The 13,777-nt window shown below is 38.1% G+C and overlaps 1 protein-coding gene across 2 annotated transcripts in view; it reads left to right on the forward strand.

Moving 5' to 3' along the window:
* The window catches only part of NAALADL2 (N-acetylated alpha-linked acidic dipeptidase like 2), a 497,171-nt gene that overhangs the window by 59,833 nt on the left and 423,561 nt on the right, over positions 1-13,777 (forward strand). The window lies entirely within an intron of this gene.

The following is a 13,777-nucleotide window of genomic DNA, read 5'->3' on the forward strand; positions in this document are numbered from 1 at the left end:
CAAGCAAGTAACTCTATGTTTTTATAAGTGACAATATTTAGCATGGTTATGTTAGTAGTGACATGGAGAAACAGTTATGCTACGGTGTTTAGCCATAGTATTAAATGTGGTGGCAAGCCATATTTTAGATTGAATACATTCCTGTTGTTCCTTCATCCCTTTAAGATCTTACTCTGAAAACTGAAATTGGTCTGTGTGAAGGAAATTATATCCCATCTTTAGTTTAATCCAGTCTCATCCAAAACAATGAGTCACAGGACGGGATTAATGCAGGCCTTTTATGGATGAATGCACAATTTAGAAGAAGAATAAGGTGAGGAAAGAGAAACGTGGAGAGCTTGCTCTGAGCAAACAGTAAATGTAATGCATACTTGTTACCCTCTGCTAAATCGTCTTATCTCTGAGCACTGTGTGGAAGGGAGGGATAAAAGATGAACCTCGCCCTCAGTTAAATATAAATTTGCTTAAAAGTGGGAGCAGAGTAAAAGGGACCAGGTTAAACTTGAACTATTATTACTGCATCTGTGTCAGGGTTTGAAGGATCACACACTGCACAAAGCTGCTATGGAACGGTCTAGCTGTAGTCCTGCTTTTTTTAATTCTTATTTTGTGTGCTGCATGATGGGTGAACTTGACTGGGTTACTTTACATGTGATGGCTATAATTGTGTGATAAGACAATTTAATTTTTTTTTTTTTTAACTTCTGAGTTTTTAAGGAACTTGAGCTTGCAGTGTCTCTTACCGTGTAAAGAATTTTCTCTTAATTTAAATTTGAAATTGTCAAAGTGAAGCAGAGAATGATCTAACCTTGGGACATTACCACATATTGTGTGGCTGTCAGTAAAACAAGACCTGTCTTGTATGGGCATACGTTATTACACCTTGACCATGGGAATCATGGTTGGAACCATGTTTTCTGTTAGACAGCTTAACATATGACTTGCTAGGTATTCAACAAAAAGTCTATAATGTTTTGATTTTTAATCAGATGCAGTGATACAGACAGATGTATGTTGTTTGTATTCAGTACTATGCCAGTGGAAATGTTGCTGAAGGATTTCCTTTGAATTATTTTTTCCTAGTAATTAATTGTCTGAAAACTTGAGTGGGTGAGTTAGGAGAAATTCTTCATGACCATTGCATCACCTGGAGAAGGTTAAAATTTAGAAAGTCCATTAAGGTGCTAACTCATGTTTGTGCCTTCTGAAGATTCTCCTTTCTCTTTATTCACAGACACTTTAAGATTGGACATACTGATTTAAAGCACAGTAGTGATTTGGATTTGCTTGTGGTGTTTGCAGTCAGGTTTGTATTTATTTATTATTTTGAGGCACCAAGGAAATTGGCTGCGAGAATGGATATTAAGTGTTGTTCTGTCTCCCCATTTTTTGGTGTGTTCAGTGCTATGGTATTATACACCCTTTGTGAATACAAAGATGCTTATGAAATGTTAAGGCTGACTGTATTTAATTTCACATCAAGAAGGACTCCCTGCCATAGGATTCAGCTGAGTCATTGTGAATAACCCTCAGTCTTGAACACTGGTAGAAAGCGCTTTTTTGTGTCTGTGATGTGTGTTTTTGTCGATTCAAAGCCTTTTATTTGTAAATGAATTTTCCAATACAAAACCAACTGGGCTTTCAGCTCTTCAGAACTGGCACAGCACTTTTGCTGCTATTTGGCCCTGCTAAAGTGGCGTGTAAAAGTCATGGTTGTGTGATTCAGTTTGGGGGTGGATATCTATGGACCTTAACAGTCCATAATTTTTTTTTTTATTTATATATGTACGAAATAAGCATATATGTTTATTACAAAAGCATGTGCCTGACTTTTAGTCATTGAGCTTTCTTACTAATTTCCTGTGTCACTTCAATGTTGGACTATATGTGAATAAAATTTCCATAATATCCTTTTAATATTAATAGTGTTTTGTAATAGCAAAGCCAGCAGGAAGATAAATTCCGGAAACAATTTGGCCACAATTAAATGTGAGGCAAAAGTACAATTCTGGCGATTAAATTGGATTCTTGTTTAAAACACATGCGGTAGAAGGACATGGCAGTCTTCAGGAAGCATAAAATGAAGTTAACCAGCACCAGCATTTAGTCACTTGCTAATACTGCATGCAATTTCTAATTACTTCTGTAGTTTGTCATTGTTGAATGCAATCAAATCTAATTGGCCAGAAAATTTTTCTTGGATCGTCATAGTCTATGACTGTGTTTTTACTATTATTGTTCCAGCTTCTTTTTCATCACCCCAACCTTTACTGCTTCATTAAGTCTTAAATTAGACTTTGACAATCAGCCTATTTTATTAGAATTATCAAAAGAAAGAAATATACATGGCAAAGTCAAAGGGGAGGCTCCAGCATCATGTTTTATTTCATGCTTTGGAGTTCCTTGAGAGTTATCAAAGGCAGGGATCCTTTATTTGCAATTAAATACTCCTCACTTTAAAATCATGACTAATAAATGTCAAGTGCAAGAAGAGGCACTATTATTCAGTAAAAGTCCTTGGATATGTTTTAGGGTGAAAACGTGTAGGCATGAAGGTTGTTAGTTTTTGAAATGTTGTAGGGTTGCTTTCATTACAAAATCCTAAAGTTAACCACTTCAGATAAAGCTCAAAAATCATTGAAACATTTGGGGAGCTCTTACTCTACAGGAAGCTCTTGACATTTATGGTAATTAAAAGTGGAGGTATCTATTAAATACTTGTTTTTCAAATAAACACCAAACTGATAGGCAACTGTAAGAGTTCTATATATCTTAATTAGAGCTGGTCAAAACTGTTCAGTGAAACTGTTTTCTGGGTTTGGAGGTGGCTGGCTTCTTATGTTTTAATGAGACCCTGAGCCTTTGAGAAAATATCGACGTAAATGCTATGGGAGAGACCTGGAATGAGGTTTACACTTCAGAAATGTTGTTGCAATTGGTAGATCTAGGTTGGCTGTTGCAAAGCAAGGATTTGCAGTCCCTTCTCCCTCCCTGCTTCATGTATGTGTCTCATAGGTTGTTTTGGGGTAAGTGCTCTATGCCCTGTGTGGGGTTTTTGTTTTTTAAAATTAGGAGTAGAGACCTCATTTTAATCCACTTCTCAAAATCTTACGTTTCTCTGTGGAGTAGAGCCTCATTTCTCCAGTTGATCCTGGCCACAGTGTTCCGACTGCTTGTCCTGATCCTGATTTATCAGCATTAACTCAAGTATTAGGTTTTAGGTGTATCTAAAGAGAATTTTGTTTAGGGCCAAATTTTAAAATGTTACTTTGCTATTGGGCAGTATTAGTAAAGCGTTAGTTCTTAATACAGTTTTAAAGGCTGCAGGAATTCGGTCTAACCTGTAGAGAAAAATGTTATCACTTATTTGACCATAAGTCTAAAATAAAAGATGCAGAGTGCACCCAAAACGTGCTGCCTGTTCTGTTTATTCTTGCCTATTGATAGAACATTTGGGGGCTTTCCTGGCATACAATGACCTATTCCCTACGTTGTGGACTGTTTTGTTTTGTGGTTTGTTTTTTTTTTTTTTTTTTTTTTGGGGGGGGGGGCTTTTTTTGCTTTCTTTTTTCTCCTGTTGAAGGAAAAATACTGTGTAGATTTTGATTTATGTAACAAGGATGCATCAAAAATATATCTGGTTGAACAAACATGGAGCAGATGCTTTAACTATCGTGTTATATAGTAATAGAACTGTAATTGAAGCGCAGCAATAGAGATAGCATTTTAATTGGAAAGGCATTTTCTTTCCAGTGATGAAAGACTCCCCGAGCAAAATGCTGATATATCTTCCCAGTTTGTAGGGTTTTTTTCCACACTGGACGGACCATTTGGTGGGGGTGGATACAACCAGAATAAAATACTGATGAGTAGAGGAAGCTATGGCACTTCATCATAATGTCTTTAAAGTAATATTTTTTTTTTTTAAATACTATTTGGGTACCATTTTAATTCAGCTTAGAAAATTACTTTAAAAGATGTAACGAAAAGATGATTCAGTGCATTTTATAAGAGATTTTTGAGGATGTGATTTTTCAAATTTGATAGAAATGGCACCGTCTTTCCTCCATTTGTGAATGCAAATCTTTTCAGGGTATTTTTCCATGAATTTGCTTTTTTATACTTACTTTTCCACACATGCCCTGGAGAAAAGCATGCAACCCACTGTTACTCTGAGGTAAACTGGATTTCCATGTAGTCTTTTTCAAATTAAATGAAATTGTTTATTAATTTTGCAGTTCTGTAGAGCAGAGGCTCCCTTGGGTTTTTACTGAGCTGATGGGGGATACGTTAGCCTATACATCTAGGAATGACTGATGCTAATTGGGCTTTTCACATTAATAAAGTCCTCTGTTTCAATGATGATACGCAGGTCAGCTGCATCTTTTAATTAAAAAAAAAAAAGAAAAGAAAAGAAAATTAAGTCCTTTGCTGGAATTACCTAACTGTTGAGCAGTATATATATGCAAGAATGCTCCCTTGTGGTAAGCCATTTTGTTGAATCCTCCACCAGTCCTAAATTTTGACAAATTTTAATTAAAACTATGGTTTTTTTCTAATCTATTGTTCTTCCATCATGCCATGTATTTTTGCAGGGGATACAATGTGGCAGAGCTCTGGCTGTGGTATGTGCCACTGTATGTATTTTGGAATTCTGTTTGGTACAGTGAGTGATATGCAGCACTTGAGCAGCACATGACTTTTCTGGTAACATTTAGCTTGCTGTGGAATAAGGTGCTAACTAAAAATGAATTCGTCATTTAATGCTAGATACTTGTATAGCCTTTAAACATCAGGTAGTAAAGGAGGAGGGGTTCTCGTTCTGTAGCATCTTTTATGAAATTTTAGTAACTTCATGGTTTGTGCTTGTTATGATAGTTAAGATGCTGATTAATTGAGACAGTCTCGGAAGCTTAGTCACTCTAGACTTGTAAAATAACCAAGGTGGTGGGGGGGTAAGGCAGAGCAACGCAGGCTTTGTTCTGATGTAGGTACTCCTGGGTGGCCTGAGCTGCGAAGGTGTATTTATGTGCTCAGTATTGCAACAGCACTATCACAAGTATACATGTAAATCCAAGAAGTGTAAAACCAAATACATTGCTGTTGCCTCCTCTGAAAAAAATTAGTGAGACTATTTTAATATTCGTGATTAGCCTAACATCCAGGAAGTATAATTTAATAAATAGCTAAGATACCTTTAATCCTCTAAAAATGTCTCCTATTGCAGCTGGGATTTCTACTCAGCTTCTTTACCTACTGAATAATTTACATATAAATTTCCTTGCTGTTCTGCCTAGGGGGGAGGGTAGCCAAATGTCAGTAAAAACATGAGGATTTGTTCAAGTGATCTCAGTCATGCAAGTCCTTGTATATATGTCCCTTCATGGGAAATAAGGTCCTAAAGAAGAATTTCAGGGAATGTTTATTGAAAACCATGAAATTCTGGAGTCAACTTAAACCCACAGGCACTCAGCACACCTCGTGTAAGCACAACTGCCATTGACTTCTGTGGAAGTTTTGGCAGCCTGGCAACTCAAAGATCACATTCCCACGGTTGCAGAGGTGATTTGATGTGTGCTGCTGTGCATGAACATTTAATGTCAAAACAATCAGATATTCACCAGTTGTGGGCTCTAGTAGAATGATCTTTCTTGGCGCAGAAGTTGGATAATGTGTAGGAGAGCAGGAGATGGATGGGATACAAGCATGCTGGAGTAATACCTTCCAGTTGTTGGAGCTGAATTTAGTTCAGGAGATGAATGTAATTTTAAAATGCCATTTAAAAAATTAAAATACTTTTTGATGCATATGTGTTACTGCTTTTGTTATTCTTTAATTGCAGTTGCGTTTTCATTAATGAGAGTGTAAATGTGCAATTATGTCTTCCAGTTTTCTTCCATTTTTGTGTAACATGAAAGAAACAGTGAGTTTAAAAGGTTGAGCATGTGACATGTTGACTCAGCTCCTCATGAGAGCTTAATAGGACCCTGAGCAGAAACCTGTGCTAGGAGCTTAATATGAATATTTCATGGATAAATTGAGTAATATTTTAAGGGACAGAAGCTGTTTAAACAGTATCAGCAGTTTGAAACTATAGAAGGCAGACAGTAAACTGCACTGTTTACAGTGCTAACTTTCTATGAAAGTGTCACGTATGAATTTAGAGTTTTAAGATGCTGTGTTCTTCTGTGTTCACACAACCATATGCTAGTGATGCTGTTTTACCACATCTTACTACACATAACATTCCTGTGTAGAGTCTGTTTTACCTGTACACAAGTGATTTGAGTTGAAGATTTTTTCCATGGGACTGGTTGCTGTACTTGGTAGACATCTTCTCTCCTGTAGATTTCCACTTTAAAGTAGATTTTGTTTCCTACTGTTCTTCACAGTTCTCTTTCTTCCCCATGTCTTCCCCACACTCCTCTTCCACATCCAATTCTTCAAAATTCACAAGAGTTTCAAAACAAAGAAATGTTTTCATTCCAAGTTTCAATTACCAGCAAGTCAGAAACACTTTGTCCATGTTTGATATTGATTCACTTTCTGTAGTGTCTGTGTGTTCAACATAAGATGGTATACTTTTCTATTCTGGTTCAATATGCTTTCTTCAAGCTTTCATTCAAGTGTTTTCCTGTCTCTTCTTTCTCTCCAAAGAGTACTGAAAAGATAAATGCGAACAAGGCAACAGCAGCTTACATTTTACGCCCAATGTCATCAGTTTAGGACACTGATTGATGTATGGATTAAAATAAATATGTCCTTATTTGAAATTTGTAGGTGTTCAGTGTTCAGTTTTGCAATATTAATGCATTTTTGTTATTGTTCAATTTACTAGGCAGGCTGAATAATTCTAACCAGTCACACGATGCTGAATCATAGTAGTGCACACGGAGTTAACCAGCATCTATCATTGTGCCTTGAAGCTGTGGATCTATAAATAGACCCTTCGTGTTATCTTTGAAAGAGCAAGACCACTAGTAGTATGTCATGTCAATATTAGACAAGGATGAGGGATGCACAGATTGTTAGTGTGGTTCACATACGCTTTCAGTTGAGCAAGAGAAATTTATGGTTTGAGGTATGTTAGGCTCTGCAGTAAGATTTTTTGAGAACCTTGTTGACCATGAGTCCTGCCATTCTGTGTCCATTTCTGCTTTCTTCTTTGGCCTTTCCATGTTTTCTGTGCCTCTTTTCCCCAGCCCTTCTGGTTCCAATCTGCTTTTGCTGCACTATGAACCCCATTTCCCTAAAAGTAGGCATGCTGTGGTAAGTTTTCGTGTTTGTTATCAGTGAATTAATGAAATCATATTTCAGAAAGCTGTAGAAACATCTGCTCTTGGACTGAGAAACTCAGAATTTTAACCTACAGGATAAAAATCTGGCAGTTATAGGTGTTTGGAACCAGATGCCATGCAGTGATAAGTTTGGCAATCCAACATATAGATAGTACTATCTAGTATGACTGTTAGCCATGTAAGCTATTTGAAAATGACTGTTAATTTTTTCCACTGTTTTCTCTCTGTCTTGTTGCCAGTTCTTCTACTGTCCAGTGCTCAGAACCTTTATTGCTTTGGCATTTTTACTATCTTTGTGGTACAATTATGAGCCTAACTTATTATAATGTACATACTTCTGATCTAGAAGAATAACTGAGAGGATGGAGGAGGAACTCCTAACAGAAACTTCGTTCTGTAGTAGGTTGATGTATGAATTAATAGCAAGGATCACTTTGGGCAGGAGGAGAATCATATGGGAGTTGTATCGGTGTGTTGCAATTGAAAGTGTTTCAGGGCCTGAAGACCTGTTCTAAATAACTGATGTTTTATCTTTTCTCTCCATACTTACTTTTACCCTTCAAAAGATGCAAAGCATCAGGTATCCTCCTTTTCCACAATGAATAAAGTTATTTCTGTGTTGAAAATAAATAGCCAGTCACCAAAGCTGGAGGCAGATTTTCTTTGAAGTGGGTGATTTTCAAATAATTAATTAATTCAGTCATATGTAGAATACTCTTGTTGTTGAAAGTGTTCTGATTTTTGTATGTCTGTTGGCGAGGTTTTCTGTATATGAACCTTGAAACAAATTTCAAAGCCATCAATTTTCATAGTCACATTTATCGGTTTGGCAGCAGTTCATTCTGGCTTGATGCTAAACATTGTTATTGTAAGTTATTAGCTATACTTACTGTAAAGCACACAAAACTGACCAGCTCTGCTAGCAAAGTGGTGTGAGGCTCACGTGATGGTGCTGGTACATATATTTATGTGACATATGCGACTGTTCAGAAATGAACTTTACATGTTTTCAAGAAAAAGAGTAGTATTTGGTGGAGAGGATAATTTAAGCGGTATTACTGTCTTGCAAAGAAAAATATTGAGTATTTGGTGTTCCCAATATTTTACTTTTTATCTTTCAAAAAAGGACTGTTTATGTTCTTTAATCCTTAAGTTCAATCCCACAGCTGAAAAACATGTAGAAATAACAGGTTACTCTTGGTATTTAAAGTGATGTTTAGAGGCTCCAGCTGGAGCCTGGCACCTCTTGCATTTGGTTGCTGCATGCAAACAACCCCATCTCCCAACCTAACCTCTGTCCCTAGGAGCTTAAAATGAAATTTAATGGCAGTGGGGTATAGCTGGAGAAGCACAAGTTAATGTGAGATAGCTGTGCCTGGCACAGGGAGCAGGAGTCACAGCTGCTTAGCTGTTGTCAAGTGTTCATTCGGCATTGTAGCTGAAACACTTTTTGGGGCCAACCTCCATGCACTCGTGTGCGGCTCCGTTCCCATGCACGAGCTAGCTTCTGAGAGCCGTGAGGTGAGGCAGAGGCTCACTCTGGCTTGAAAGGTGGTGCATTAAAATCAACGAATTTGCAGTGTATCCCCATGAGGTGGGAAAACTACGTGCAGATGTGTAAGCAGCAGAGTCATTCCTGCTGGAGTTGTGAATGTGACTACTGTTGTAGAAATCTGCTGAAAACAGGGAGCTGGGCAAAAAAGAGGCAGTTTGTCCTCCCATTAGAAAAAACCGAGGCTTGACCTTTAGTAGACAAACAACAACAAAAAAAAAAAATCCAGCAGGGAGGGAGAAAGAAGGTGAGTAGAAGAGGAGAGGCGCCACGCAGGTCCCACTGGGGGGAAGATCTTCAATCACGGCTCATGCTGTACTGTGCAGCAGAGACTGTGACCATGGGATTGCAGGAAACAGCTTTCATTGCTTGCTCACTGTGTCTGTAGAAGGTTAAATCACACGTGTGGTGCTTGTTAGTGGCCCCTGGAGATTTCTGTATTGATCTGTTTCTTAATAATGCATAATAAGCAATCAGAACTTTCCTGATCTTTTCATAGATGTACCATCAGCGAGAGTCTTAAATTGCAGTGATTGTGTTTGACCTCCCCTCCACCAACAGTACAGTAGCTTTTATTTCCACTGGGACTATTCCTGACTTACGCGACAGAGAATCAGGGTCTGTGTTTGGAACAATTAGAAGTCATTGTTCCATGGCTCTACAGCGCAGCAAGATAGATTTGCATGTTGTTAAAATCTAATTTCAAAATAAAATTGGTACAGGTCTGAATTATTATTATTATTTTTTTTTTAAGTTGTGAGTTTTTTTCCTTTCAGCATGGACAAGCATGTTGCTTTTGTGTTATTAGCCAGGTTGTGTGTTCTGCCCTGTTTAGTCTTTGCTCTCATTTGTAAGTCTCTTAGATAGATGGTTTAAGATGGGATTTTTGTTTTGGATGCTGAACTAATCAGGACTTTGCAATTCTGATGTCACCCCTGTTCTACCTATTGGAACATTGACTTTTAGAAATGTATGCTCTCAAATCAATATGATCTTTATTGGTACTTGCTGGTGACATCGTTAAGTCTGGCAGCAGCTAACTGCAAGCATGCATTGTGGTATTGAAGTGGATTTAATTAGAAACCAAGCAAACGAGATTTTAGAATTAGTTATTGCTGTTTGACACAATGTGCAATACTTGTCTCCTGGACTACAGGATTTCATAATCACTGCTGTAAAATAAGTATTTTTATCCTTTGCCAAGAGTAATTGATAGTGTAGGCTAATAGAAATTTGCGTGATTGTGCTACTGTCAGTGTTTTGTGTAAGCACTCATTGTGCAAACTGGTTCTTAGTTACCTGATTTTGCATTGATAACATCAGAAGTTAATTGGACTACCAAAATAATGCTACAGCAACAATAGCAAAAAATTTGGCTTATAGCACTAATATAAGTTTGGCTGTCTGTATCATCTCCTAGCTGTTTTTTTTTCCCTTGTTCTAGTGAAGGTATAGTTATTCATGGCTTTTCCTTGTGTTTTTCTTGAATAATTAAAAAAAAAAAAAAGAAAAAGCTATTGGGGCGAAAACTCATTTAAATTTGCTCAGGAAGTAGGAGAATTGCAGGCTATTTTGGGTATTTTGAGTAAAATGTTTAATGTTTTATTTATATCTAGCATAATAAATATGCTGACCAATAAGAAGTCAGCAAAACTCAGTGTGGCTGAACTGTTCAGAATGAATCAGCTCCTATTTTTCCTCTAATCTTGGACAGGTGGTAGGCCAGTAGTGCTGCAGTTTACCAGGTGGTGAATCCCCTGTGCGGGGGTTGTCCAAGGAAGATGAAAACCAGAAGATACCAATGGACTGAAGCTGAGAAGCCCAGAACACCTGTCTAGGCAGGGGGGAGGGTAAATTTGAGAGATAGGTTCCACATCTACGGCATGGACTAACCACAAAACTGCAGGCAGAATGAGGTGGGAATCACACATCTTCTCGTGTTGAATCAGGGGTATTGAGTGGTCTTGATCCTGGAGTAGTGAGGAAGAGGAGGGTGACCCCCTGACGGGGCTGTCTCTCTGGAGGGGTGCTTTGTCAGTCGTGATGCAAGCAGGGAAGAAGAGGCTCTTCTCCCTGCTCACCCCCTTTGTGAAAACCTGGCAGGACTTAAATGCGGTGTTTTGTGAAAGATCAGGTGAGGTAGCAAATTTGGGGCTGGGCAGAAATACCTAACATAACTCAGGATAAGCTAGCTCGAGTGCAGTCTGCTTTCATTAGTGCGCAGCTCTGAGTTACTGTAGTATATGTAACATGCCTGAACGAGCTCATTGATTACCACTTTGCTCATCTCTACACCACAAAACATTTTGCTATATAAAAATGTATTGAAAACTGTCTCCGTGCTCTTTGTCAGCACTGGGGCTGAATCACCTTTCCTGGACTCACAAGCCTTCTGTGGTTCCCTGGACACAGGAGATTATAAACTTCCTGAGCGCTCCAAGTTGCCTTTGCCCATAGAGCTGCTGCTGAAGCCCCCTGAGCTCTGCGTCTCCTGGTGGGGGACAGAGCTGGATGGAGGATCAAGACTGAATATTTTGTAGTGGTGAGCACATGTAAAATGGCAGCTCAACCTTTGCTGATGAGCCAAGGATTATTTTCATTTTTAAAACTTGGCTGGCTGTGCGCTGGGGCAAGATGGAGAGGTATGGTCTAGTTTTTCCTCTTTACTTAAAAACAACCTGGGCCCCCAGTATGGTATGTTTCCAGTGGAATTTATATATATCTATTTACTGCCAATTTATGAACTCTGCTGGTATGAGGAGTTTCATAAAAATGCTGACAGACGATTATCTGTAGTCATGCTAAAATAAACCCTGTTTTGGTGAGGTTTATAACTTAGCAGTTGCAAAGTACAACAAATTATTATTTGAAGATAGTTGTAAAGTCTGGAAATTGACTTTTTGCTATCTTTTATGATTTAATCTATTTGTAGAGAGAGACATACCTTCTTTTCACAACTGGAATGAATCCTGATGAGAATACAAGTAAAAACGTATATTATCTTTCTGGTTGGGTTTTTTTGTTGTTTTTGCCAAGGGAGGAAATACAAATCATTCTGAAGATTAATCTGCTGCCTTTGTTCTATCATCAAGAAGTCTGTCTTTCCTCTCATTTGCTTTATTTCTTGTTCTGAATATGCTGATTGTATGAGCATTCCCTCACCTTAAAGGAGAAAAGTTTAAAGATAAAATATGGTGTGTGTGCTCCCACTAAATCTGATAAACCGATGCTGCTTTCCTGATACAATTTCAGAGGGCATAAAGGACATATTCCAAAACTGGAAAAATCGACATAAGTTCTGCAAGCTTCAGTGCATTTTGGACCAGGCTGGAAGTGAAACGTATCACTGAGTATATGATTACAAGTCATTTTGTTCTCCTTCAGAGTATTACCCTATCTTGGTCATCTTGTGATATGCATTTGTTGCTTTGAAATACTGTGATGGGCCTTACTCTCGCTTTGTGGTGGTCTAAACCAGGAAATATTTCTTTTATCTCAGTATCAAAGACTAGACTGTGGCTTTAAAATTGACAAGCAGCACTTGGAGACAGCGACTGACCTTTTGAAACTGGCAAGAAAGAGCCCCCAGGGAATCCCATTAGGAGCAGGGAAAGGTGGATAATGGCTTCTTCCACCCAAAAAAAGATACAGCATTCTGCTGCTGTTATTAGGGGACTTCAACTAAACTCAGTGTCTTTGGCCTTCTCTTTGAATTCAAAGCAGCCCTCTTTGTTCTGTAGTGAAAGTGGTAGATAATTAGTTATTTTTCTCTGAATATATAAAGGCAAACTGTGGAGTTGTTATCTCAAAGAATATTATTTGGATAACATAGTAATTACTTCAAACATTTTAATAAAACCTGAATTTTCTTAGTTTTGGAGGTGGTAACCAGATTATTGGAGCATAGTAGTTCATCAAGTTGGTACTTTTTCTTTCTTCACTAAGACATGAAGAAAGAAAAGTATCTTTTGTACAGTAATTTTGCTTTCAGGTTATGTGTTCAAACTTTGGGTTGAGAATTCCAACTCTTTTCAGAGGTTCAGCAGTGTTGTGGGAAAATTATGGTTTTCTTTAAATTCTACTTTTCATCATCCAGTGGTACGGGTGCACATTACTGCCTACACAGGATTGTGTAAAAGTTGGAAAGATACACTTAGGTGGAAGGTTTTTATGAAATACTTTTCTTCATTTTGAGAGAGTGGGAGAAATCCATGGTAGTTATCAAAATTTACTGCAATCACACTTGTGTTCTGCGTGTTTCAAAATCAGAGAAGTAAATGAAAGGAGTCAAAAGGGATGTTTCAAAGCTGTTGAAAATCCATTCTTGCAGTGATGCTTAGACTATTGTTCTAATCTCATTTAGTTCTATGGTAGGTCATAACAGTGGGTGAGTAATTTAGATATGCAACAAAGCCATCCCATTACTACTTGGAAATAACAGAATATTTTGAGCTTTTCTACTTAGACAAAGACAGTTTAATTGCAGTAAGCCCTCCTGCAAAACAGTAAAAGTCAGTCAAAGAAGAAAATGTTGCTCCTTGAGTCTTAAAGCAGAATGTAGCTCTGTATTTGTTACCTGCAACAGAACGTGCAAATTGTTCTTCTAAGGAAGATACTTTGAACACTCATCATTGATAGCAGGAAATACAGAGCAGAAGCGTATACCTACCTGGTCGTGGTGATTTGTGAACTGTCTGCTTTCACAAAGACTGGGATGGCTGCACAGCTGGCTTGGGTTCATATTTTAGGCCGTTAGTGTTTTCTTGGCAGGGGTGAGACTGCCGGCAACATCATCTCTTGTTTTAGTCCCAGAAGGGTTTTCACGTGACACACCACCTGCCTGACCACGTGGACCCGACTGTTCAGGGCAGTCTGACTGGGCAAAAAGCACGTCAGAGAACAAAGTAAGAAAGAGGTACCTAGTGAT

The sequence above is a fragment of the Falco punctatus genome (assembly GCF_963210335.1).
Source record: "Falco punctatus genome assembly, chromosome: 13".
Lineage (NCBI taxonomy): Eukaryota > Metazoa > Chordata > Aves > Falconiformes > Falconidae > Falco > Falco punctatus.